This window comes from Myotis nattereri (genome assembly GCF_964212035.1).
Source record: "Myotis nattereri genome assembly, chromosome: X".
Taxonomy (NCBI): domain Eukaryota; kingdom Metazoa; phylum Chordata; class Mammalia; order Chiroptera; family Vespertilionidae; genus Myotis; species Myotis nattereri.
In genome coordinates this window covers 49,608,141-49,634,706 of record NC_138078.1, presented here as the reverse complement: position 1 = coordinate 49,634,706, position 26,566 = coordinate 49,608,141, and positions in this window count along the sequence as shown.

The following is a 26,566-nucleotide window of genomic DNA, read 5'->3' as shown; positions in this document are numbered from 1 at the left end:
TGAATGAAATAGTTCAGGGACTCTTCCAGTTCAAGCCTGAACTTGTATTCATTCTCTCTGCCCAGGCTAGACATTTTTTTCTAGAAGGAAAATCTTGCTCTGGTTTTGGTTGTCCATTTATTTATTCATTTAACATTTATTCACTCTGTGTGTGTGTGTATGTGTGTGTGTGTGCACGCCATGCACTGTTCTAGGTGCTGGGGTTATATCAGAAAACCAGCCAGACATGGTCCCTGACCTTAATGAGCTTTGATTTTGAGGGGTGGGGAAGACAATAAATAAGCAAGCTGATTTGAAAGCATGCTCAGTTCCATGAAGAACAGAAAATGGTGTGATGGGCTACAGCAGGCATGTCAAACTCAAAGGCTAACACTGGCCAAATAAATAAGGTTATGAATAACTGCACAAATTAATAAGCGTAACACAAACCTATTTTTCTTGTTCTCCGAAAGCAAAATATTTTCTATTGTGCACACCAAACAAGTCAGTCCAAGACTAATGGTGTGGCAATCGGCTGCAAAAAAATATTTGCTGCTAGTATTAGTGGAGAGAAATGGTGTGCCTGTGCATAAAGCATGTAAGAGAAATAAATGCATCACGATTGTAGTAATCAGTCATTAGCGAACATTGTAGTTATTAATAATTACGTATAACAGGATATTGTAAAAATTAAGTTACAAAATTTTTATTAAAACGTTTCTTACAGCCCTGACTGGTTTGGCTCAGAGCGTGAGCCTGTGGAGTGAGGGGTCCCAGGTTTGATTCCGGTCAAGGGCATGTATCTTGGTTGCAGGCACATCCCCAGTGGGAGGTGTGCAGGAGGCAGCTGATCGATGTTTCTCTCTCATCGATGTTTCTAACTCTCTATCCCTCTCCCTTCCTCTCTGTGGAAAATCAATAAAATATATTTTTAAAAAAACATTTCTTACATACCGTTATATTGGCTGGGCCACAAAAATATTCGTTGTGGGCTGCATGCAGCCCGCAGGCCACGAGTTTGACATGCTTGGGCTAGAGTGACTAGGTAGTTAGGGAAGGCTTCTCAGAAGAGCAACATTGGAACTGATACCCTCGTGAAAAGATGAAGACAGCCCAGCCATATTCTGGAGGGCAGAGCATTCCAGGTGGAGGGGCCAGCAAGGGCAAAGACTTAGAGACCAGAGTGCCAATCATGAGTGAGGGGTGCTAGGCCTGATCTGCATTTCATGCATCACCCTTTTGGAAGGCAATTTTGTCTTTAAAAGTCAAATTAACATCCCACCTGGAAACTCACATGTGTGTCAGTTACCTGCATTCATGTGCAAGTGTGTTTATGTACGTGGAGTTTATGGGTGTGCATTTGGGGAGGGGTTACTGCAGAAGTGATGGCATGTGTCCCTGGTCAGATGGCAGGGTAGAGTCTGGGGAGCAGCTCACTTGGTTCCTGGAGAGAGAAAGGTATGGTGGAAAAAGTACAAAACTTGGAGTCCTGCCTTGGCCTGGCAGCTCAGCTGGTTAGAGTGTCATCCTGATACACCAAGGCTGCGGGTTCAATCTCTGGTTAGGGCACACACAATGAAGCAACCAATGAATGCATAAATAAGTGGAACAACAAATAAATGTTTTTCTCTCTCTCCCTCTCTCTCTTTCTCTCTCTCAAATTAATAAATAAGCCATAGCCGGTTTGGCTCAGTGGATAAAGCGTCAGCCTGAGGACTAAAGGGTCCTGGGTTCGATTTCGGTCAAGGGCATATTCCCGGGTAGTGGCTCGATCCCAGTAGGGGGCATGCAGGAAGCAGCCAATCAATGATTCTTCTCATCATTGATGTTTCTATTTCTCTCTCTCTCTTCCTTCCTCTCTGAAATCAATAAAAATGTTTTAAAAAATAAAATAAAACTAAGCAAATTTGCCCAGCTGGCATGGCTCAGTGGTTGAGTGTCGACCTATGAACTAGGAGGTAATGATTTGATTCCTGGTCAGGGCACATGCCCAGGTTGTGGGCTCGATCCCTAATGTGGGGTGTGCAGGAGGCAGCAATGATTCTCTTTCATCATTGATGTTTCTATCTCTCCCTCTCTCTTCCTCTCTGAAATTAATAAAAAATACATTTAAAAATAAATGGAATTAATAAATAAACTTTTAAAGAAACAAAAACAAAAACTTGGAGTCCAGAGGTCCTAAGTTCCAGCTCAGGCTGTACCATGGTAGCTAGTGTAAATTGCATTTATACTTTTGGCCACGTCCATTTACCACTCTAGGCCAGTGTTCCCATCAATAAGATGAGAGGGGGAGAGGTGCTGGGCTTATAGAAGAAAACCAGCCTCTTCCCTTTGCTTCCCACTCCAAGGAAGTGGTATCTCCTGACTCACAGAGGTAGCTGCAGAGGTGGGAACTGGTGGGATGCCATTTGAAGGCTGATGACCGGGTTTTGTGCTGGCTTGTGCCTGAGTCACCTGGCCCATGCTGGGGAGGAACCCCCTTCCCTCTGTCTTCCCAGCTAGCTCATTTCTTCCCTTGCTGGGAAGGTCCTTCTCCAGATGCTGGAGCACAGATGCTGTGTTTCTCAGGTTCCCTGCTGGGCCTGGCTGAGCCAAATGCCTGAGCCTAGGCCTGGACTGCTCCCCTCCCCCTGCCACCAGTGCCTGTGCCAGGCCCCCTTTGCTCCACATCCCCCACATTGTTCTCACTGCTCTTCTCTGAACTGTCTCCAGCTTGGCTGCATCACTGTGATAATGAGGCGTCTGCGACTGAATGCAGTGGGCTCAGCGGGGCAAAACAGCAGGCCAGAGGCCCAGGAGACAGGCTGGAGCAAAGGCAGAGGCTGCCCCAACTGGCCCTGGAATCCACCAGCTGCTCCCACAGGGCAACCAGCCCCAGTGTCATCATACGCCCCACTGCCTGGTTCCCAGGAGCAAAGGCTTAAGATAGGAGAGGGCCTCTTGTGAAAAATCCAGCTCCATGACGATGCTGGTGATGATAGGAAGAATCTTGAGTTTCAAAGCGATGCCCTGCTAATAACCTCTCATATCTGGACAACACGTCCGTGTTTATGAAGCACTTTCACTCATTCTGCAAACGTTTATTAGTACTGAGCGCAAACTCAGTGCCAGGCCCCATGCTGGTCAGTGGGAAATGAGGAACAAGATGGTGAGCTGGCTGCCCACTGGGGAGACAGACATAGAACCTGGGCATGATGGTTCGTGTTAGTGGATCTGGACAGGGGACGCAATAAGCCAGGGGATGGGGTGTCAAAGCCAGTTTGGGAGTACAGTGGGGGTTAGGGGAAGGTTGCTCAGCAGAGGAAACCTTTGGAGCCATCCTGAAGAAAGAGCAAGTATTAGGCAGGCAAGGGAAAGTGAGGGTGGGAATGGGGTGTTCTGTACACAGGGAACAGCCCGAGAAGCCCAGAGGACACCTTAATACTCAAAACAAGCCCAGAAGTCAGGTATTCTAATTCTCATTTTATAGATGGTAAAACAAAGGCCCAGATGCAATCATAATGCTTTGCTTTTGGAGCAATGTTAGTTTGAAAAAATTGTTTTTTACTTTTCTGCTAACCTATGATGTAGGGACTTTATTTACATTCTGCAGATGGGAAAGGAGAAGGAAAGCAGCTAGACAGACAAGTGCTCAGCTTTTTCCAAGTTTCCCAAGTTGGAGATCAGCATTGGGAGAGACAAAGGGCTCTAAGGGAGGTAGTATCATAAAGCCATACCCCTAAGCCTTCTTTCTACCTTTGGGCATCCCTACCCTCTCCACTACTCCATGCTGTCCCCCTCCCCAGGTTGATCTCCCATAGATAGGGTAGTGTTTGGGTGAATAATGACTTCCCCAGAGTCCCCATTCAATCAGAGGATGATTGCAGTATTGGTACTTATGTGAATCATTTAGGAGCTGTGGCAGGCAGGATGGGAGCTGGGAGGAGGATGGTAGCAGGTATCCCCACATACCAAGGATGGCAGCTACAGAGGAAGTGATCCCAGAGGCCAGACCCTCATCAGCTGCCTGGTGTCTCTCTCTCTCTCTCTCTCTCTCTCTCTCTCTCTCTCTCTCTCTCTCTCCCAAGAGAAATGGAGAAATCGCAAGCCCATGGTGTAGAGTAGGAGAGGACAGTAACAATAGGGCACAGTTCCTGAGCATTTCTAATACAGTACACATCAGCTCCTTTACTCCTCATGATAACTCTGCTCTTATTGCTACTGTACAGATGAGGAAAGAAAGAGCTGAAGTAACTTGCCTAGAGCCTATAATGGGCCCAACATTTGTGTGTCCCCAGAATGCATATTTTGAAGTCATAACTCTCAACAAGTCCCTGCCCCCTACCTCTGCCATGTGGGGACACAGCAAGAAGATGGCCACCTATAAGCCTTGATCTTGGATTTTCCAGCCTCCAGAACTGGGGAAAAATAAATGTCTGTTGCCATGGCCAGGTAGTTGGTTAGAGCATCATTCCAATATGCCAAGGTTGTAGGTTCAATCCCTGGTCAGGGCACATACAAGAAGCAACCAATGAATGCATGAATAAGTGGAACAACAAATGGATGTTTCTCTCTCTCTCTCTCTCTCTCTCTCTCTCTCTCTCTCTCTCTCTCCCCTTCTTCACACTCTTTAAATCAATAAATAAAAATAACAATAATGTCTATTGTTTAAGCCATCCAGTTTATGATATTTTGTTGTAGTTAATCTCCACCCAAGGATATTCTCCAATGATTTTTAGAGAGATTGGAAGGGAGGGGGGAAGAGAGAAAGAGAGAGAGAGAGAGAGAGAGAGAGAGAGAGAGAGAGAGAGAGAGAGAGAAACATCGATGTGAGAGAGACACATCAATTGGTTGCCTCCCACATGTGCCCCAACCAGGGCCAGGGATCGAGCCTGCAACCTAAGTAAGTGCTCACCTGGGTAGGTGCCCTTGACCCAAATTGAACCCGGGACCCTTCAGTCCACAGGCCGACTGTCTATCCACTGAGCCAAACTGGCTAAGGCTATGGTATTTTTTAAATAGCAGCTTGAACTGCTAAGACAGGTCACACCGCAAATAAATAGCAGTTCCAGGATTCAAATCCAGGTTTGCACACTCCAGAGTGAGCACACCCTTTCCACTGTTCCACTCCTTACCCTTGGGACTCAGGCCTCTGGGATTTGGGCCCCTGGGGACAGCCTGCTCCTCTGGCAATCCCTTTGCAATGACTCCGTGCTGCTCAGGGCCCCACTGAGATCTAAGATCCAACCCTCCCTCTATTAATAATAACTCCCCAGAGGCCTGTGAAAAGTGCAATTACCAGGTGTGGAATTGCAGGTAGGTGGGAGAGTTTGGGTTCCCGGGCAGGGAGAGAGCCTCAACCACTTTCTCAGAGGCCTTAGAGCATGGCTAGGGGGCAAGGGTGGTGTTTTAGGAACTGTTAAAAATGCAGCCGCTGGAGTTAGACTTGCTGAATCTAGAAAAAACAACAATGCCCAGTTGAGTTTGAATTGCAGAAAAACAATGAATACTTTTTAGCATAGGTATGTCATTTTTGGTTTCAGTATATACTAAAAAAATATTTGTTGTTCATCTGAAATTCAAATCTAACTCAAGTGACCTGTATTTTATCTGGCAAACCTAACTGGAGTCAAGTCGCCTGGGCTTGGATACCAAGTCTGCTAAGTACCTAGCTGTTCAACCTTGGGCAAGTTAGTAACCTCTCAGTGCCTCCATTTCCTCTTCTGTAAAGGATTGCTGAGATGTTTAAATGAAGTGATAAAGACGGCAAAGCACTCCACAGCTGTTTTTTACTTTTTTTATTCTTCTTTCTCTATGAATTTCCCCCATGGATTCCCCTCAGATGCTTCTCTGGCTCCTTACTTTTTCTAGTTTGTGCACCCCCCCCCCCAAGGCCATACACTGCGGGGAGGGGGGAGATGGGGGTTCATATTGCAGAGGAGGAGGAAAATGGTCCACATCTTTTATGTTCTTATAATATGCTTATCACTGCTAGGCCTTCTCCTTCACTCACTGGGCCACCACAAGCCTGCAGGATGCTCACTATTCTTCTTTTACAGATGGGAAAAGGAAGCTGAGGATGATGAATACACTTGCCCCAATTCACCCAGCTAACCCAGGCCGATCTGACTCTCCCCACCTGGCTCTGCTCCCCCCACCTGCATTCCTCTCACCCATGCCCTAGTTACTGAGGGGAAATTCCTGCTTGGGTTTGGGGAGCATGTGCAGAGAACTGAGCAGCCTGAGAGAGGAGGCCTGGGGCCCTCCTGGCTGACGGGCTGGCTCCCTGAATCCAGCTGCAGCAGCACCTCTGGGTCCCCCTCCCTCTGCTGCTCTCCCTGGCCCAGACCATGCTGATAGCTCTATCCTGCTGAAAAATGCACTTCTCTGATATGCCCAGCTGCACGTCCACTATGCATGCTAATCAGCAGCCAACACTTGCCAGCAATTTTCTCCAGTTCTGGGTTTATTTATTTTTTATATGTATACCTTGTGTGTAGAGATGGCTGACTTGGAGTGGGGGCAGAGTCTAGAGAAGAGGCCTAGCAGAAATGGGAGTAGTAAAGAAGCCAAAAGCTAGAAGCCGGGAGGGAATTCAGGAGTCATCTTCGCCAGTTCTCTGCGTCCTGACAACCCTGCACCTAAAGGAGAATACTACTGAAAAGGGTAACCTGAATCCTTCTAGAGTATTCCCGGCAGCCTTGAGAGATGGGCCCAGCTGGGCTTAGCAAGCCCATGTTAAAAAGGAGAAAATAAAGGCTCCAGAGGTTATGTGATACATTGATTCTTCCAACTCAAATATTTTGACTACACACAGTAAAGACTAAAGCTTCATCTTGCCCCTCTGCCCCACATATTGTGAAGAAACTTGGGCCCAGAGAGGGAAAGGCACCTGGCCAAGGTCACACAGTGAATATGAAGCAGAACCAGGACCAACACTTGGGCCTGCTAACTGCCACCTCTCATGATTACATCCCTTCAGAAGCTGGCCAGGAGGCATATGTCTTCCCTCACCCACCATGTTTAGACAGCCTGAATCTCTTCCCAGAGAGTTCTCCACAAGTTCATGGAAATTGACTACTTACACCTCTTCAAGTTCTTTCTAACTAACTTACCCCTTTCCCTCTGCTTCTCACTTTAAAAACAATGGCTCCTCCTGCTCTGCTGTCATACCAGGGCTTGGCACATATTAAGTGCTCAGTAAACACTCTTCCTATGAATATACAAATGAATAGGGCAATTTGGCAATATCCTGTAAGGATGAGCACACACCTCAGACCCAACAAGACACCAGAGACATGAACACATGTGTATTCACCTGAAGACATGTGCAAAGATGTTCATAGCAGCACTCTTTGTTATGATAAGATGTGAAAACTACCTAAATGTTCATCATTAGTAGAACAGATAAGTTGTAACATATTTAGACAATGGAATACCATGTGGCAATGAAAATGAATGAGCTATAGCTACATGTGTTAGTAAGGATGCATCTCAGTCATGATGGGGAGTGATAAAGCTAGTGACTAAGTATACACAGAGTACTATTAGTGCAAAGCTTTTCACATATCAAAATCAGGAAAGCGGTTCCCTTGGGGCAGGTTAAGAAGGTGATTAAGATCTGAAGGTGTACACAGAAAGCTCCAACTATATCTATGATGTTTTATGTCAGAAGATGAATGATGGGTTGTTATACTATTATTGAGGCCTTTTCATACATCTGAAATATTTCATTATAAAAACAAATGGACAGAAGAAATAGATGAATGAATGAATGAATGAATGAATGAAAGCTGCTTCCCCTCAGTCAGAGGACTGTTTCTCCTGCCTTTCTTTTGTGTTGTGTGTGTGTGTGTCTGTGTGTGTGTGTGTGTGTGTGTGTGTGTGTGTGTGTGTGTGTGTGTGTCTGGGACTCATGTGAACTTTGCGATGCAAATAACCTGGGCTGGAATCCTGGCTCTACATAATCTGCCTTGCGACCTGAGGACCCTATTACTTTTCTGCCCTATCCACCTCAGAAAGCAATTTGTGAGCATTTACTAAGATAATAAAAATGCCCAGCTTGCATGGCTCAGTGGTTGAGTGTCAACCTATGAACCAGGAGTCGCAGTTCGATTCCCAGTCAGGGCAAATGCCTGAGTTTCAGGCTTGATCCCCAGTGGGGGGCGTGAAGGAGCCAGCTAATCAATGAATCTCTTTCATCACTGATGTTTCTCTCTCCTCCTCCCTTCCTCTTTGAAATTATATATATATATATATATATATATATATATATATATATATATATATATATGATACTATGATTGTCAGAGTTTGGGAAAAGTCTAAGGTGGGCAGAATGAAATATAATTATTCAGAAGAATGAAAAATAATAAGGAATCAAGGTTCACTCCAGAACAGAGCAAGGAAGAAGGCATAATGTTAGACACTGACACAGAGCTTGTTCCTCCTCCCAGGTTCCAATAGGTGTACTACCATACCCATTTTCCAGATGAGGAAACTGAAGCCCAGAAAGGCCCAGTGAAGCAAAGATCTAAATTGAAAGCCTGGCTCTTTGCACCTCGTTCTGACTTCATGGCCCCTTGGCCCTCTTTCCTCTCTGCCTGGTCCTGGTAGAACAATGGTGGTCTGTCTAGTCAGTTATTACCAAGAGATGGGGCCAAAGAGGCTACTGTGGCAGTCCTGCAGCCCAGCCACTGACCTCTGTTGTTCTTGGGCCCCAGCCGGGTGCTCCTCGGGTGGGTGGTGGGGCCTTAGAGCTGGCATCCTCTGCAAGCCCAGGGCTCCTTGAGGAGAACCCCTTCAATGACAGCCCTTGTCCCTGCTCTAATTATACAAACAATTTTCTCGGCTTCTCCAAATAAACAGTGCACGGTCTGCGGGCCATGGCATGCTGGGAAATCTGAAATGAGAAGCCACTGCTAATGGGCTTCTTAGCTGCAGGGCTAAACAGATTGCTTAAAAGACTGGGACTGACCAGCCTCTGCTGCCTTCCTGACCAGCCTCTTCCACACTGAATTGTGCACCCCACTCCACCCATTTCTGGGCTCCCATGCCCTGCTGATGCCCACAAGCCTGCAGCCCCCACATGATAGAATGATTAGCTGGGCTGAATGAGAACCAGATTTCTGAGTCCTGTGGACAGGGCTCCTGCAGACAGGGTTTCAAGGTAGTGGTTGTGTACATAGGGATGCGTACATGTGTGCAAGAATAGGGCTGTGCACAGGAGTGTGTGTGTCTACAGGGAGAGGTGTGTGCATGTCTACAAGTAGTGTTTTTTCTTGGTTTGCAGTGGGGTTGCTGGGGGCTGTTGACTTGGGAAACACAAGTTCACACTGGGGTAAGCACACAGACGGGTGTACACAGGGTGTCCCAGAAAACAGGTATACACACTTTGGCTGCCATTATTAATTCCAATGGGTTAAATCTGAAAAGAAAAAAAAAAAACATCAATTGAACTATCAGCTGTTAAAGTGTGTATGTTCTTTTTGGGGACACCCTATATATTGGAGGGTAGGGAACAGAACATGGGGTTTGTGAGCAGGTGGCTATAAAAGGCTCCCTCCCCCAGCTCTGTAGGGTTTACTAGGCACTTTCACATATGGATCAACCCAACAAGCCTGTGATTTAGGGTCTGGCTTTGTCTGTGGTCAGGTAACCTGCTCAAGGTCACAGAGCTCAGAACTGGAATGGCAGTTCCCTGACTCACTGAGTTGTTTACTTGACATCATTTGCTAGCCTGAAAGGTAGCTTCTTATTGTCACAAGGCTTCTCCTCCCAGGCTGTCCACTCTGAGGGAAGTGCCCATTTTGTTTATCTCTGCATAGCACAGTGTTGAAATTCACCGACTCTGACGCCAAGCTGCCAGGTTTAAACCCATCTCTGTTACTTGCTGCATGATCTTGGGCAAGTTATTTAACCAGTTTGGGCCTCACTTTTCTCACCTGGAAAATGTATTGTTTTCCCTTCTTATTGAATTTATTGGGGTGACACTGGTTAACAAAATTATACAGGTTTCAGGTGCACAATTCTACAACACAACATCTGAACACTGTATTATGTGTGTTCACCACCCCAAGTCAAGTCCATATGGGTCCATCACCACTTATCCCCCCTATACCCTCCTCCACTTCCCTCCCCCCAACAGAAAATGTGGATTTTATTCATACCAACTTCTTTGGGCTGTTGCAAGATTTCATTAATTCCATGCATGTGGAACATCCAAATCAGTGCCTAGCACATGGCAAGCACTCAGAGAAAGTTGGCTGCTTATTTTCAGTAGTACTTTCCCCTATTGGCCAATCACAGTGCTTGGGGACTAGAAATTTTTAATATGTTTTTTTTTTAAATCCTCACTCAAGGAGTGAGGATATTTTTTTTTCGATTGATTTCTAGAGACACATCAATTGGTTGCCTCTCACACTCGCCCCCACCATGTACGTGTCCTTAACCAGGAATTGAACCTGCGACCCTCTGGTGCACAGGCCGAGGTTCTAACCACTGAGCAACGCTGAACAGGGCTGTAATGTATAATTTTAGAGGCAAATGATAAGCTCACATATATAATGTTACTGACTGGAGCTAATGCATTCAGATATTCCTTCTCCAGGTGACACTTTAGCCATTTAATAGGATCTTTCACTACTCAGTGCTTCCTGAACTCCTTGGAAAGTTGGTCCTTATCTCTGTGTGTGTGTGTATTGGGGGGAGGGACAGGAGTTGGTGTAGATTTGATGGGCCTTCTGGGCCTCTTGAGTGTGGCTGTCTGCAAGTCCCCAGGTGTTGACCCCTCTGAGTCCTCATTCATGGATCTTCTGGTTCAGCCCTGGCCAACAGTATCCCCTACCCTCAGCTCATGCCCTTGGTCTCCAAGCCCTTCACCCCCATGTCCCTACCACACCATCAGCCCTATCACCATCCCCCAATTCAGCCCTCATTATAAGCATCAGAGAAATGATCCCTTCAGGCTGAACTTTCCATCATCTCCTCCTTGAAGGAGACTATTTGAGGAGAGGTTTATTTAAATCTATTCAGATGGTTTTGAGTTACCAGAGGGAACTGAAAAGGGAGAAAGATGATGGAGCCAGTGAGAACCAGATTGAGAGAGTGCACAGAGAATAAAAAAAAAAAAAAAAAAAAAAAATAATAATAATAATAATAATAATAATAAAAGAGCTTTAGAAAGAATGAGAATTCCTTTTCTGCTTTTTCCCATGAACACTGGGAGACAGAAAATTGCCAATGGCCTGGACATACAAGTTTTTAATGTTCTTTGTGAGTAGAGAGGACTACATGAGCTATAGGAACAAGATTTGCACTGGAGCCTTTGATAGGCCACCCAGGAGACCTGGGTTTTGGCCAAGTTCTGCCTTGCACTCATTGTGTGACCTTGGGTGAGTCTCTCCCCCCACCTCCGCTCTGTGCGTCGGCTTCCTGACTTACAGTGCTGGAGGTTGCAGGGGCTTGGAAAGGGAGAACTAGCTTCATTATTGCCCATGAAGCGAGTACTATTGTACTATTAGTGTCCCTATTTTAAGGATGAGGAAACTGAGGTACAGAAAAGGAAGTTACTCAACTTCACACAACTAAAGCGACAAAGCCAGAATTTGAAATCAGGGCAGTCTGGCTCCATAGGGCACACACTTAAGGACTATACCACCTCCCACCCTGCTAGAATGATATTTAAGGATCCTTCTATGGCTACTATCAAATCAATAAACAATAAGTGCTAGTTAAGAAGTGGAGAAAAGGGAACCCTCATGCACTGTTGGTGAGAATGCAGACTTGTGCAGCTACTATGGAAAACAGTATGGAGTTTCCTCAAAAAATTAAAAATGGAACTGCCTTTTGACCCAGTGATCCCACTTCTGGGAGTATATTCTAAGAATCCCTAAACACCAATCAGAAGAATATATGCACTGCTATGTTCATTAACAGTGTTATTTACAATAGCCAAATCTGGAAACAGCCCAATTGCCCATCAGTAGATGAGTGGATAAAAAAGCTATGGTACAATTATACAATGGAATACTATGAAGCTGTAAAAAAGGTTCTCTTACCATTTGCAACTGCATAGATGGGCCTGGAGATTATTATGCTAAGTGAAATAAGCCAGTCAGAGAAAGACAAATAACATGTGATCTTACCAATATGTGGAATATAATGAACAAAATAAACTGACAAACTAAATAGAAACAGAGGTGTGGATACATAGAACAGACTGGCCAGGGCCTGAGGGGAAGCGGGTGGGAATGACTAGATAAAGAAGGTGAAGATATTAGCTGAAGAACATATATTCATACCGCATGGACACAGACAATAATTTGGTGAAATCCAAGGGAGGGGGAGGCGAGCATGGGTGGAGGTGGGCAAAGGGCAGGGAAAAGGGGGACACCTGCAATTATGTCAACATTAACATTTTTAATAATAAAAAAGATAGACTCAGTTGGTTGCCTCCTGCATGTGCCTGGATCAAACCTGCAAGCCAGGTATGTGCCCTTGACCGAGAATCAAAACCATGACTGGGAGATTAAAAATGGTGTCAGAGTAAGTAGATGCTACATAGACATGCTCCCATGACCAAACTGAAATTACAACTAAAATATTTTTTTTTACATTCCTGAATAATCAAATAAAGACTAGCTGGAGAGAACCCTGATAACCAAGAATGGAAAGTGGAGGCCACTAGAGACTGGTAGGAGAGGTGGAGCCATGAAAGGGCTAGCCAGGCTTCCACAGATAGGAGTTGAAGTTCAGGAGAAATATCTCAGCTATGGAGGGTTGCCACTGAGGACTCTGGGATGTAATCCCTAAGCTGGGCTCCCCAGAAGATAGCACCAAAATGGAGAAAGGCACCCACATAACATCTGGCTGTGAAAAGCAGCAGGGTTGCTGTCTGCCAGGTAGAGATGGCTTGGCTTGAAATGTATGCACCCTCTTATAGGACAAACACACAAAATTTCCTATGCAGCCACTCACTTTGTGCTCCGCCAGAGGTAAGACAGAGTGGACCGGAGCTTTGTGAGCAGAAGCCCGGGTTCAGGGCTCTGTGGTTAGAGCTCAAAAGGCAGACACCCAGGATTCTTGTGCTGAGTCATTCCCTCATACTGTGGAGGTCATATTTCTCAGGCAGACCTTTGCTATCCCTGTGGCTTTGCCTGGGGGTAAGACAGTTGACTCACTCTACTAGAGTTTCTGAGGCCCATTAAGAGACTGAGAATAACAATTAGCCTCCAGGCAGAAGCAACTGTCCCACCCTGTTGGAAAAACTCACCACATCTGTGGAAGATTACATGAGGGCTACTCAAGATTGAATCCAATTAGTCTGCAGGCAGAGGTGGTCTCTGAAGGCTTTGAGTCTTGACCTGATCTAAGTAGTCAGAAACAGTGTTTGACACTGTCCTGCACTAAGATTGAGAGGCATAGCAGATCTACCTAATACATAGTTCACAAACCCAAACAGACATCAAAATGGGGAGACAAAAAAAACAAAACCAAATGAAAAAACAAGAAAATTCTCCAGAAGAAGAAATAAAATAAATGGAGATAAGAAATTTATCTGATATAGAATTCAGAATAATGATGGTAAAGATGCTCAACATCATGAGAAAAGATATGGTAACTATGAAAAAAGAACAGTCAGAAATAAAGAATGACATGGCACAAAAAAAGAATACATTTGAGGGAATACACAGCAGATTAGGGGAAGCTGAGAATTGGATCAGTGAATTAGAAGACAGTGTAGAAAAAACTCACTCAGCCCTAACTGGTTTGGCTCAGTGGATAGAGCATAAGCCTGTGGATTGAAAGTTCCCAGGTTCAAATCCAGTCAAGGGCATGTACCTTGGTTGCAGGCACATCCCCAGTAGGAGGTGTGCAGGAGGCAGCTGATCGATATTTCTCTCTCATCAATGTTTCTAACTCTCTATCCCTCTCCCTTCCTCTCTGTAAAAAATCAATAAAATATATTTTAAAAAAAACTTAATCAGAGAACCAAAAAGAATTAAAAAACAGGAGGACCACTTAAGGGAGCTGTGGGGCAACATGAAATGTAGAAATATTTGCATAGTAAGTGTGCCAGAAGGGGAATAAAGGGAGCAATAGATAGAGAACATGTTTGAAGAAATAGTGGCAGAAAACTTCCCTAACCTGGTGAAGGAAAAAGTCACACAAGTTCAGGAGTCACAGAGAGTCCCAAGCAAGAAGAACCCAAGTAGGCCCACACCCAGACACATCATAATTAAAATGCCAAAAATTAAAGACAAAGAATCTTAAAGGCAGCAAGAGAAAAGCAATTTAGTACCTACAAGGGAGTTCCCATAAGTCTGTCAGCTGATTTCTCATCTGTATAGGCCAGAAGGGAATGGCATGAAGTATTCAAGGTAATGGAAATCAAGGAACTGAAACCAAGATTACTATACCCAGCAAGGATATCATTCAAAATAGATGGTGAAATAAAGAGCTTTCCAGACCAAAAAGAAAAATTTAAAAAAAAGCTAAAGTAGTTCATCACCTAGCATACCTAGCATAATGCTCTCCAGTTCCATCCATGCTGTTGCAAATGGTAAAAATGCCTTCTTTTTTATAGCAGCGTAGTATTCCACTGTTTTGATGTACCACAGTTTTCTAATCCACTCATCTGCTGATGGGCATTTTGGCTGTTTCCAAATCTTAGCTATTGTAAATTGTGCTGCTATGAACATAGGGGTACATATATCCAGTCAGTGAAAGAAAAATACCACATGATCTCACTCATTTATGGTTAATAAAGAACATTATAAACTAATGAACAAAAATAGATACAGAGGCAGAGAAGCATTGAACAGACTGTCAAATGGCAGTGGGAAGGCTGGGGAGGGTTGGGGGGGAGGTAAGAAATCAACTGAAGGACTTGTATGCATGCATATAAGCATAACCAATGAACGCAAGACACTGGGAGGGGGGTGAGGGCATGTGCCGGGGGATAGGGGAGGCTGGGGGAAGGTCAATTGGGAGAAAAAGGAGACATATGTACTACTATTTGTAATACTTTAAACAATAAGAAAAGAAAAAAGAAAGAAAAAAAAAACAAGGTAGTTCATCACCACCAAGCTAGCATTACAAGAAATGCTAAAGAATAAATAAAGAAACATAGGCATACAGAATTAAAATGACAATAAATAAATACCTATCAATAGTAACCTTAACCCTAGCAGGTTCAGCTTAGTGGATAGAGCGCCACCCTGTGGATTTAAGGGTCCTGGGTTTGATTCTGGTCACAGGCACATGCCCAGGTTGCAGGCTTGATCCACAGCAGCACACAGGAGGCAGCCAATCAATGACTCTCTCTCATCATGGATGTTTCTATCTCTCTCTCCTTCTCCTTTCCTCTCTGAAATCAATAAAATATATTTTTAAAATATAATAATAAATTAAAATGTAAATGGATTAAATGCTCCAATCAAAAGACATAGCGTAGCTGAATGTATACAGAAACATGACCCAACTATATGCTGTTTACAAGAGACTCACCTCATAACAAAAGACTCACAGAGGATGACAGTGAAGGGATGGAAAAAATTTTCCCATGTAAATGGAAACAAACAAACAAACAAAAAAAGCTGGGATAGCAATACTCATATCTTACAAAATAAACTTCAAATTGAAGGCCATCACAAGAGACAGCAAAGGTCACTACATAATACTAATGGGATTGATACAACAAGAGCATATAACTGCCGGGGTCCAACCCCAGCGGGTCCAGGGGTCCCCAAAGGTGTGGACGGAGTCGGTGAAGAAGGAATGACATGGAGATAGCGTTCAGTTGATCAGCAGCCTAGCCAGGATCTCCAGCCAAGTTCTGGTCTCGATCTCCAGAGAGGTTCTGCCTAGGATCTCCAGCCAGGTTCAGTGTCCATGGTCTCTTGCTAGGTTCTCCAGCCAGGTTCTCCAGGTTCTCCAGCCAGGTTCTGTAGCCATGTTCCCTCGCTAGGTTCTCCAGCCAGGTTCTGTCCAGGTTCTCCAGCCAGGTTCAGTCACCAGGTTCTAGTCAGGTTCTCTTGCCAATTTCTGTCGTCAGGTTCAGTCCAGGATCTTTTGCCATGTTCTCTCGCTAGGTTCTGTCTCTAGGTTCTGAGGCCAGTTTCTGTCCAGGATCTTTTGCCATGTTCTCTCCAGCGAAGTTCTTCTGTCTCTAGAGAACTTTCTGTGTAGGTTCTGTGCCAATTTCTGTCTCTCTCTCTCTCTCTCTCTCTCTCTCTCTCTCTCTCTCTCTCCTAAGTTCTGTCTGCTGTTGTCTTGTTTCAACAGTATTTATACCAGTTGATTCCAATCCTATCAATCTCTATTACAAAGGTTAGGGCGTTTCTTATCTCCATTCCAGGGAGTAAAGATTATGTAGCTTAAGCATGATTGTTCGTAGTTAAAGTGATTAACTACCCGCCTGGCACTTAGTTAAGGGATTTCATCCCCTCCCTGACTTCAGGGAAAAATTCCTACCTGGGGAAACAACCTTTCTAGGAGAGGCATCCCCTCCCTGACTTCAGGGAAAAATTCCTACCTGGGGAAACAACCTTTCTCGGAGAGGTGACCTTGGTTAAAACACACAGCGCTAAGAAGGTGAGCAAACATATTAAGAACAGTATGCCATATATGCCAGGTCCCTTGAAACAGCAAGCATGCACCGGCTCCCGGCAAATTCCCCCTTTTTTATTTTTTTAAAGCGGGCATTAAAAAGAAAAACCCGAAATGCTCTCTTGTATCCATTTTAAGAGTAGGATTGACGCTTTCCGCTATTACCTGAGTCATGATCTATCACCCCAGGGAGAGCTTGCCAATCCTGCACTTTCCCAGGGTGGAAAGGCTGCAGTGGGGTTAAGGATAAGGCTCCTTGGGCCTACCTTCTCCCATGCCATTACATTTACCTTTCCTTCCTCAGAAAAGCATGGACATATTTCTTGTATAAAACGTTCTGTCTGACTGGGAGTAACCTTAATTCCTCTGCTAGCAAGCATATGTGTTAAAAGATCAATACAGAGTCTTATTTCTTTGGACTCAGTATGGCACATCTTCTCAATCTAAGAATCAATACAGAGTCTTCTTTCTTTGGACTCAGTATGGCACATCTTCTCAATCTGAGTTCTGTACTATCCACCTTCTTACCCTACTTATCCTCTGTAGGGGGGTCTGCAGTACCCTGGTGGAGTCCTATCCGTCCCGAGTGTGGGGTTCTCAATGGGGGTGGGGGGCTTACCTAGGGGAATCCTGTTCCAGGAGTTCCCAAAGGTGTGAACGGAGTCGGCAAAGACTATCCACCCTCTTCCTACGGTGGAGTCCTATCCGTCCCGAGTGTGGGGCGCTTACCTAGGGATCCCTGTTCGGGCGCCATATGCCAGGGTCCAACCCCAGCGGGTCCAGGGGTCCCCAAAGGTGTGGACGGAGTCGGCGAAGAAGGAATGACAAGGAGGCAGCGTTCAGTTGATCATCATAGCCGGGTTCTCTTGTCAGGGTCCTGCCAAGTTCTGGTCTGGATCTCCAGCGAAGTTCTGGCTAGGATCTCCAGCCAGGTTCTGTGTCCATGTTCTCTTGCTAGGTTCTCCAGCCAGGTTCTCCAGATTCTCCAGCCAGGTTCTGTAGCCATGTTCCCTCGCTAGGTTCTCCAGCCAGGTTCTGTCCAGGTTCTCCAGCCAAGTTCAGTCACCAGGTTCTAGTCAGGTTCTCTTGCCAATTTCTGTAGTCAGGTTCAGTCCAGGATCTTTTGCCATGTTCTCTCCAGCGAAGTTCTTCTGTCTGTAGGTTCTGTGTAGGTGCTGTCTTCTTTCTGTCTCCTAAGTTCTGTGTCTTGCTGTCTTATTACATCTGTATTTATACCAGTTGATTTTAATCCTGTCAATCTCTATTACAAAGGTTAGGGCGTTTCTTATCTCCATTCCAGGGAGTAAAGATTATGTAGCTTAAGCATGATTGTTCGTAGTTAAAGTGATTAACTACCCGCCTGGCACTTAGTTAAGGGATTTCATCCCCTCCCTGACTTCAGGGAAAAATTCCTACCTGGGGAAACAACCTTTCTAGGAGAGGCATCCCCTCCCTGACTTCAGGGAAAAATTCCTACCTGGGGAAACAACCTTTCTCGGAGAGGTGACCTCGGTTAAAACACACAGCACTAAGAAGGTGAGCAAACATATTAAGAACAGTATGCCATATATGCCAGGTCCCTTGAAACAGCAAGCATGGACCGGCTCCCGGCATATAACCCTGATAAACATATATGAACCCAACATAGGAACACCTAAATATATATGGGGAAAAAAAAACTTCTAAAGGACTTTAATGGAGACATCATCAACAACACAGTTATAGTAGGGGACTTTAACACGCCGCTGATTTCACTGGATAGACCTTCCAGACAAAAACTTAACAAGGAAACAGTGATTCTAAAGGACACACTAGATCAGATGGATTTAATTGACATTTATAGAACATTTCACCCCAAAGCTGAAGAATATACATTCAAGTGCACATGGGTCATTCACAAATATAGACCACATATTAGGACACAAAACAAGAATCTACAAGTTCATGCAAATTGAAATCATATCAAGCATCTTCTCAGATCACAGTGGAATGAAATTAGAAATCAACTACAGTAAAAACACTCCAAAATATTCAAACACATGGAGGCTAAATAGGATGTTATTAAACAATGAATGGGTTACTAATGAGACCAAGAAAAAAATCAAAAACTTCCTAGAAAAAAATGAAAATGAACACACACCCACCCCAAATCTCTGGGACACAGCAAAAGCAGTCCTGAGAGGGAAGTTCATAGCACTACAGACCTACATAAAAAAAAAACCCACAAGAAAAATTAATAATAAACTATTTAACCCCACAACTTAAACAATTTGAAAGAGAACAACAAGAAAAGCCCAGAGTAAGTAGAAGGAAGAAAATAATAAAGATTAGAGCAGAAATAAATGACATAGAGACTAAAAAATCAATACAAAATATCAATGAAACCAAGAGCTTGTTCTTTGAAAAGATAAACAAGATTGATGAACTGTTAGCCAAACTCATCAAAAAACAAAGAGAGAGGACCCAAATAAATAAAATCAGAAATGAAAGTGGAGAAATAACCACAGATACTAAAGAAATACAAGGATTGTAAGAAAATACTATGAACAACTATACACCAAAAAGCTGGACAATGTGGATGAGATGGACAAATTCCTAGAAAAATACAATCTCCCAAGACTGAATCAGGAAAAATCAGAACACCTGAATAGTCCAATAAAAACTGATGAAATAGAAGCAGTAAAAAAAGAACTCTAAGCAAAAAAACAAACAAACCCTGGTCCGGATGGCTTCACATGGCAGTTTTATCATACATTCGAAGAACTAACACCTATACTCCTCAAACTATTCCAAAAAATCCAAGAGACAGGAATACTTCCAAACTCTTTTTATGAGACTAGCATTATCCTAATTCCAAAACCAGATAAAGACATTACAAAGAAAGAGAACTACAGACCAATATCCCTGATGAACATAGATGTGGAAATCCTCAACAAAATATTAGCAAATCGCATCCAACAATATATTCAAAAGATCATACAGCATGACCAAGTGGGATTTATTCCAGGGGAGCAAGGCTGGTACAATATTCACAAATCAATAAATATGATACACCATATTAACAAATTGAAAGAGAAATATCACATATCAATAGACACAGAAAAAGCATTTGATGAAATCCAACACCAATTTTTGATAAAAACTCTCAGCAAAGTGGGAATAGAAGGAGCCTATCTCAATATGATAAAGGCCATATATGACAAACCTACAGCAAACATCATACTCAATGGGCAAAACTAAAACCTTTTCCCCTAAGAACAGGAACAAGACAGGGGATGTCCACTTTCACCACTCATATTTAACATAGTACTGGAAGTCCTATGCGACAGCAATCAGACAAGAAAAAGAAATAAATGGCATCCAAATTGGAAAGGAGAAAATGAAACTCTCATTATTCCCAGATGACATGATATTGTACATAGAAATCCCTAAAGACTCCACCAAAAAAAACTACTAAATTTAATAAATGAATTCAACAATGTAACAGGATACAAAATCAACACCCAAAAATCTATGGCTTTTTTATACACCAAAAATAAATTCTCAGAAAGAGAAACTAAAGAAACAATGCCATTTACCATTGCAACAAAAAAATTAAGATACTTAGGAATAAACTGAACCAAGAAGTTAAAAGACTTGTACTCAGAAAAGTATCTTTTTTCAAGTTCCTACTTGAAAAAAGAGATCGAGGAAGATATAAACAAGTGAAAGAATATACTGTCTTCATGGATTGGTAGAATTAGCATCATAGCGTCATTAAAATGTCCATACTACCCAAGGATTCAATGCAATCCCTATTAAAATAACAATGGCACATTTCTCAGATCTAGAACAAATACTCCAAAAATGTATATGGAACCGAAAAAGACCCTCCGCATAGCTGCAGCAATCTTGAGAAAAAAGAACAAAGTTGGAAGAATCACAATACCAGATACCAAGTTATACTACAAGAAAAATGTAATCAAAACAGCCTAGTACTGACACAAGAACAGGCATATTAGATCAATGGGACAGAATAGAGAACCCAGAAATTGACCCAAGACATTACACTCAATTAATATTTAACAAGGAAGTCAGGAACATACAATGGAGTCAAGATAGTCTCTTCAATAAATGGTGTTGGAAAAATTGGACAAATACATGAAAAAAAAATGAAACTAGACCACCAACTCACACCATACACAAGAATAAACTCAAAATGGATATAAAGACTTAGATGTAAGTTGTGAAAACATAAAAATCCTAGAACAAACCATAGGCAGCAAAATCTCAGACATCTCTTGTAGCAATATATTTACAGTATGTATACAACTCCTAGGGAAAAGGAAACTAAGAAGAAAATAAACAAATGGGACTACATCAAAATAAAAGGCTTCTACACAGCAAAAGAAACCATCAACCAAACAAAAAGGGACCCCACTGCATGGAAGAACATATTTGGCAATGATCTACACTAATAAAAGACAAAGATGTTAATTGACCATACCTTTGCTACTCCCAAGCCACGCCCACCAGCCAATCAGAGTGACTATATGCAAATTAACCCAACCCAGATGGCGGCTGGCAGCCACAGAGCTGGAGCAAGCAGGAGGCTTGGTTGCCAGGCAATGGAGGAAGTCAAGCTTCCCACCTTCCCTGAACTGGCTGTGGCCTCCGCTCATGGCAACAAAGTTTCAATTATAGAAGACAAATAAATCCCAGATACCTGCTTCCAGCCAGCCTCCACTAGGAGCTTGGGTGGCTGGGGGTTGTGGCCAGCCTGCAAACAGCCATCAGCCCCTCGCCCAAGCTGGCCACATACTCATGGGATGAGGGGCCCTGCTGGGGGGCTTAGCCAGCCTGAAAATGGCCCTCAGCCCTTCACCCAGACTGGCCAGGCACCCCAGCAGGACCCCCCACCATGAAGGGGCTGTGGCCAGACTGCAAAAGGCCTGCAGCCCCTCACCCAGGATGGCCAGGCACCCCAGTGGGGACCCCCAAACTGAAGGGGCTGTGGCCAGCCTTCAAACAGCCATCAGCCCCTCTCCCAGGCTGGCCAGGCACCCCAGGGAGGACCCCTACCCTGAAGGGGCTGTGGCCAGCCTGAAAACAGACATCAACCCCTCACCGAGGCTGGCCAGGCACCCCAACGGGGACCCCCACCCTGAAGGGGCTGTGGCCAGCCTGCAAACAGCCATCAGCCGCTCAACTAGGCTGGCCAGGCACCCCAGCGGGGATCCCCACCCTGAAGGGGCTGTGGCCAGCCTGCAAACAGCCATCAGCCCCTCACCCAGGCTGGCCAGGCACTGCTATATAATAAAAGGGTAATATGCAAATTGACCCTAACAGCAGAATGACTGGGAATGACTGGTCACACTGACCACCAGGGGACAGATGCTCAATGCAGAAGCTTCCCCCTGGTGGTCAGTGCGCTCCCACAGCGGGAGCTCTGCTCAGCCACAGGCCAGGCTGACGGCTGCCAGTACAGCAGTGGTGGTGGGAGCCTCTCCCACCTCATCCGCAGTGCTAAGGATGTCCGACTACAACTTAGGCCTGTTCCCTGCTGGCAAGTGGACATCCTCTGAGGGCTCCCAGGCTGCCAGAGGGATGTCTGACTGCCAGCTTAGGCCCAATCCCCTAGGGAGCGGGCCTAAGCCAGCAGGTGGTCATCCCCCAAGGGGTCCCAGACTGAGAGAGGGCACAGGCCAAGCTGAGGGATGCCCCCAAGTGCACAAATTTTTGTGCACTGGGCCTCTAGTATATCTGATAAAGGGTTAATATTCAAAATATATAAGGAACTTAAAAGGAAGACAAATAATCCAATTAAAAATGGGCAAAGAGCCTAACTAGACACTTCTCCAAAGCAGACATAGAGATATCCAAGAGACATGTGAAAAAAAATTCTTAAAGTCACTGATCATCAGAGAGATGCAAATTAAAACAACAATGAGGTATCATTGCACACCTGTCAGAATGGCTACCATCAACAAATCAATAAATGACACGTGCTGGCAAGGATGTGGAGAAAAGGGAACCCTAGTACACTGCTGGTGCAAATGCAAACTGGTATAGCCACTGTGGAAAACACCATGGAGTTTCCTCAAAAAATTTAAAATGGAACTGCCATTTGACCCAGTGATCCAACTTCTAGGAATATAACCTAAGAAACCGGAAACACCAATCAGAAAGAATGTATGCACCCACAATTTACAATAGCTAACATCTGGAAACAGCCCAAGTGCCCATCAATAGGCAAGTGGATTAAAAAAGCTCTGGTATATTTATACCATGGCATACTATGCAGCTGTAAAAAAGAAGGATCTCTTAACATTTGAGACAGCATGGAGGGACCTGGAGAGTATTATGCTAAGTGAAATAAGTCAATCAGAGAAAGACAAGTATCACATGATTGCACTCATATGTGGAATCTAAGTAACAAAATAAACCAAGTGGATCCAGAGACATGGAAGCATGGAACAGAGTGAGGAATATCAGAGGGAAGGTGGGAGGGTGGGTGGGTGGGAGGTGATCAACCAAATATGATCAACTAACTATAAGTGCATAATCCAGGGATACAGATAATAGGGTGGTGAAGGCCTAGGGCAGTGGGTAATGTCAGGCTGGAGGGGGTCAATGGCAGAAAGAAGGGACATTTGTAATACTTTCAATAATAAAGATTTTTAAAAAACACAACCCTTTCCATCCATGCTGTATGCACCCCTATGTTCATAGCAGCACAATTCACCATAGCTAAGATCTGGAAACAGCCTAAGTGCCCATCTGTAGATGAATGGATTAGAAAACTGTGGTACATCTACACGATGGAATACTATGCTGCTGTAAAAAAGAAGGAACTCTTACCATTTGCAACAGCATGGATGGAACTGGAGAGCATTATGCTAAGTGAAATAAGCCAGTCAATGAAGGAAAAATACCACATGATCTCACTCATTTCTGGATAATAAAGACCATTATAAACTTATGAACAAAAATAGATACAGAGCTGCCTCGAACAGACTGTCAAACTACAGCAGGAAGGCCGGGGAGGGTGGGAGGGCAGGAGGGGGTTGGGTAAGAGATCAACCGAAGGACTTGTATGCATGCATATAAGCATAACCAATGGACATAAGACACTGGGGGGTAGGGGAGGCCAGGGGATTGTCAAGGGCTGGGGGGAAAAAAGGAGACATATGTAATACTCTTTGTAATACTTTAAGCAATAAAAATAAAATAAAATAAAAAACCCTTTGGTGCATGGGCCAATTCTCTAACCACTGAGATACCAGCCAGGGGACCAAGGGTTATCTCGTCTAGATCCTGCCTTCAGGGAGCATGGGGGGGAAAAAGATAGACTCACTAAGGAACAAAGAGAGAAAACTCAAATAAATAAAATCAGTAAATAAAATTTTAAAATAGTTTTTTAAAAAGGATCCTTCTAACTACAAAAACTTGACCAGTAACTTCCCCTTTCTAGGCCTCAGTCTACCCATATGTAATGTCTGCTTCATTAACTGTTAGGTTTGATCAAGTAATTGAATGGACATTCCCTTCCCTGGGAACTGAACTTTAGGCCACTTCACAAGGGACATTCCCTTTTGCTTAGACCACATTTCACTTGCTAAGACCACATTCCATTTTCTAAGACCATTATTTTTCCCCTCAGGACCCGCCCAGAGAATTCTCCACCCAGGAAATGCCCACCTAGAGTCCTTTAAAGATCTCTGATTTCCTGTCCCTGGGTGCTGATGCCATTTTGGGGCTCAGCCCATCTGGGTTTCCAGATGACCTAATAAATTCATAATTCTTTACCCCTTTTGGCCTCCTGCATTCCTCCTTTGGCAACCCTAACAGTAACCTTCTTACCTCCCAGAGGTTTTATTTGAGGAGCTCAATGCCAGATACATGGTCAACCACAAAGTGAAAATCAGAGCTAGAGACAGATGTGGTGAACACTGTCTTTGTCCTGAGTTGCTCTAAAGGCCTGAGTACTTTGCATGCATTATCTCATTTAATCCTCTCACCCCTTCTAAACCTGAGATAACTAAGGCACAACGAAGGTAAGGAACTTGCCCATGGTCACTTTGCGAAGGGCCAGGACGAGGCCTAGACTCCAAATCTCTACCCTGAAGTAGCATGCACCTAAGGTACTGGACAGCTGGAAGTGCTGCTTCTCAGCCCTGTCTGTACATTAGGATTGCCTGGGGGAGCTTTAATAAACTTAGCCCCCTGGCCCCATCCCAAAACAATTCAATCAGAATCTCTGGGGATGAACATTGGTATTTTTGTAAATCTCCCTGAGTGAGTCTAATGTGCAGCCAGGGTGGCCTAGACAACAAGGATGAAAGTATTATAATGATGGGGTAAGGGACTAAGTCCAGGCTGGGGGTCAGGGCAAAGGGGAGCTAGCAGGCTGAATGGACTCTGGAGACTCAGCATCCCATAATATTCCAGAGTTGGAGGAGAGCCTTTGAAACCAAATAGCCATTTACAAGGGGGGAGGGGGGGCGGGCCGAGGCCCATATAGGAGAAAGCTCCTGCCCAAGGGAACAGAGGGACACACCTAGAATTTCATTCTCTCCCTGGCTCTTAAGACAGAACCCTTTCTGCTGCTCAGGACAGGTGGGATCTGTCCTTTTGCTCCCATTTTGTAGCTGAGGAAACTGAGGCTCAGAGGCAAGGGCGAGCTGTCCAAGAGCACACGGCGGCTAATAAGTGGCATTGCCGGAATTTCAAGGTCATCTTGGCTGCTTTCCTACCCCTACTTGTTCCTGCCTTTGGCCCAACTGCGTCCTAGGCTGCTTGGAAAGGCAGGGGAAGCTGTGGGGTTAAACCTGGAGCGTAGGCCCAGAGGCACCCAACCCAAACTTACCCGGCCTGCCCTGCCGCACCCCACCCCACCCGTTAAAACCCGGGAGTGGATTCAAAGTTGGACCTGGTTGGAAGGAAGGCTTTCGGGGAGGGTGCGATGGGGCGAGTGGGGGTTTGGGGGGGGGTGGTTGGGGGGAGAGCCACCTCCCCTCTCCTTTGGAGCTCCAAGGGCCTGGAATTCTTTTAACAAGAAACAAAGCCTTTAATTCCGAGAGATCAGATGAAAGGCTCCAAATGCAAATGTGTGGACAAAGAAGCTACTGGTGAGAATAGGCTGCCTTCAAAGTGTGAATGACTAAACGCTGAGCTGGCTAGGGAGGAGGGGACATAGCAAGTGCAGGAGGGAGGCAGGCCGCACACTGGCTCCCTCATTGCTTCCTTTCAGTAAGTGATGGGTCTCAGCGGTTGGGGCCATGAAGAGTCCCAGAGTGAAGAGTTCCAAACACCTGGGCTGGCAGCTAGGCTCAGCCTTTTGACCCTGGGTTATTCACTTCATTTTTCTGAGCGCCTCAGTTTCTTCGTACTCAAAATGGAATGAGTGGAAGACACTCTGCAGAGGTGAAGCTGGAGGGAAAAATTGGGTCTGAATTGCCTGGCCCAGCAGGTGCTGAAGGCAAGTTAGTGGCATTCTTTCCTTCAGATGCCTATCTTGCTATTCCTCTTGCTTGATCAAGGCTCCTCACTAATTCTTCTCACCTCTTTCATTCAATTTTCCCATACCCTTTAGGCTCCCTCACATCATCCACCTCAAAAGACTCCTCAGTTCCCTCCCTGGACTTGAGGAAAATGTCAGTTGATTGGCAGGGCACTGGTGCTATCCTCCCTTCCAGAACTAGAGAGCCCATTTTCCTGAGCCTTGCTGACTAGCCCAGAGGGAGGCACAAGGCAAGGGGTTTAGGAGGAGGGACAAGTCAGTGAAGGCATGGAAGACATGGAAGGCATTGTGAAGGGCAATGTTGGGGGAAGAGTGATAAAATCAGTGTGGGGGAAACAGGAGATGCTTGGGATGAGATAGATGGGGGGGCGGGGAGCTGCAGGCCCAGATCCTGGAGCACCCTGAGGGCTGTGTAAGGAGCCTAGCTTTCTTCTAATGGCAAGATAAGCAGGCGGTGGGTGTTGAGCGGGGCTCTGCCACAGTCTGATCTACACA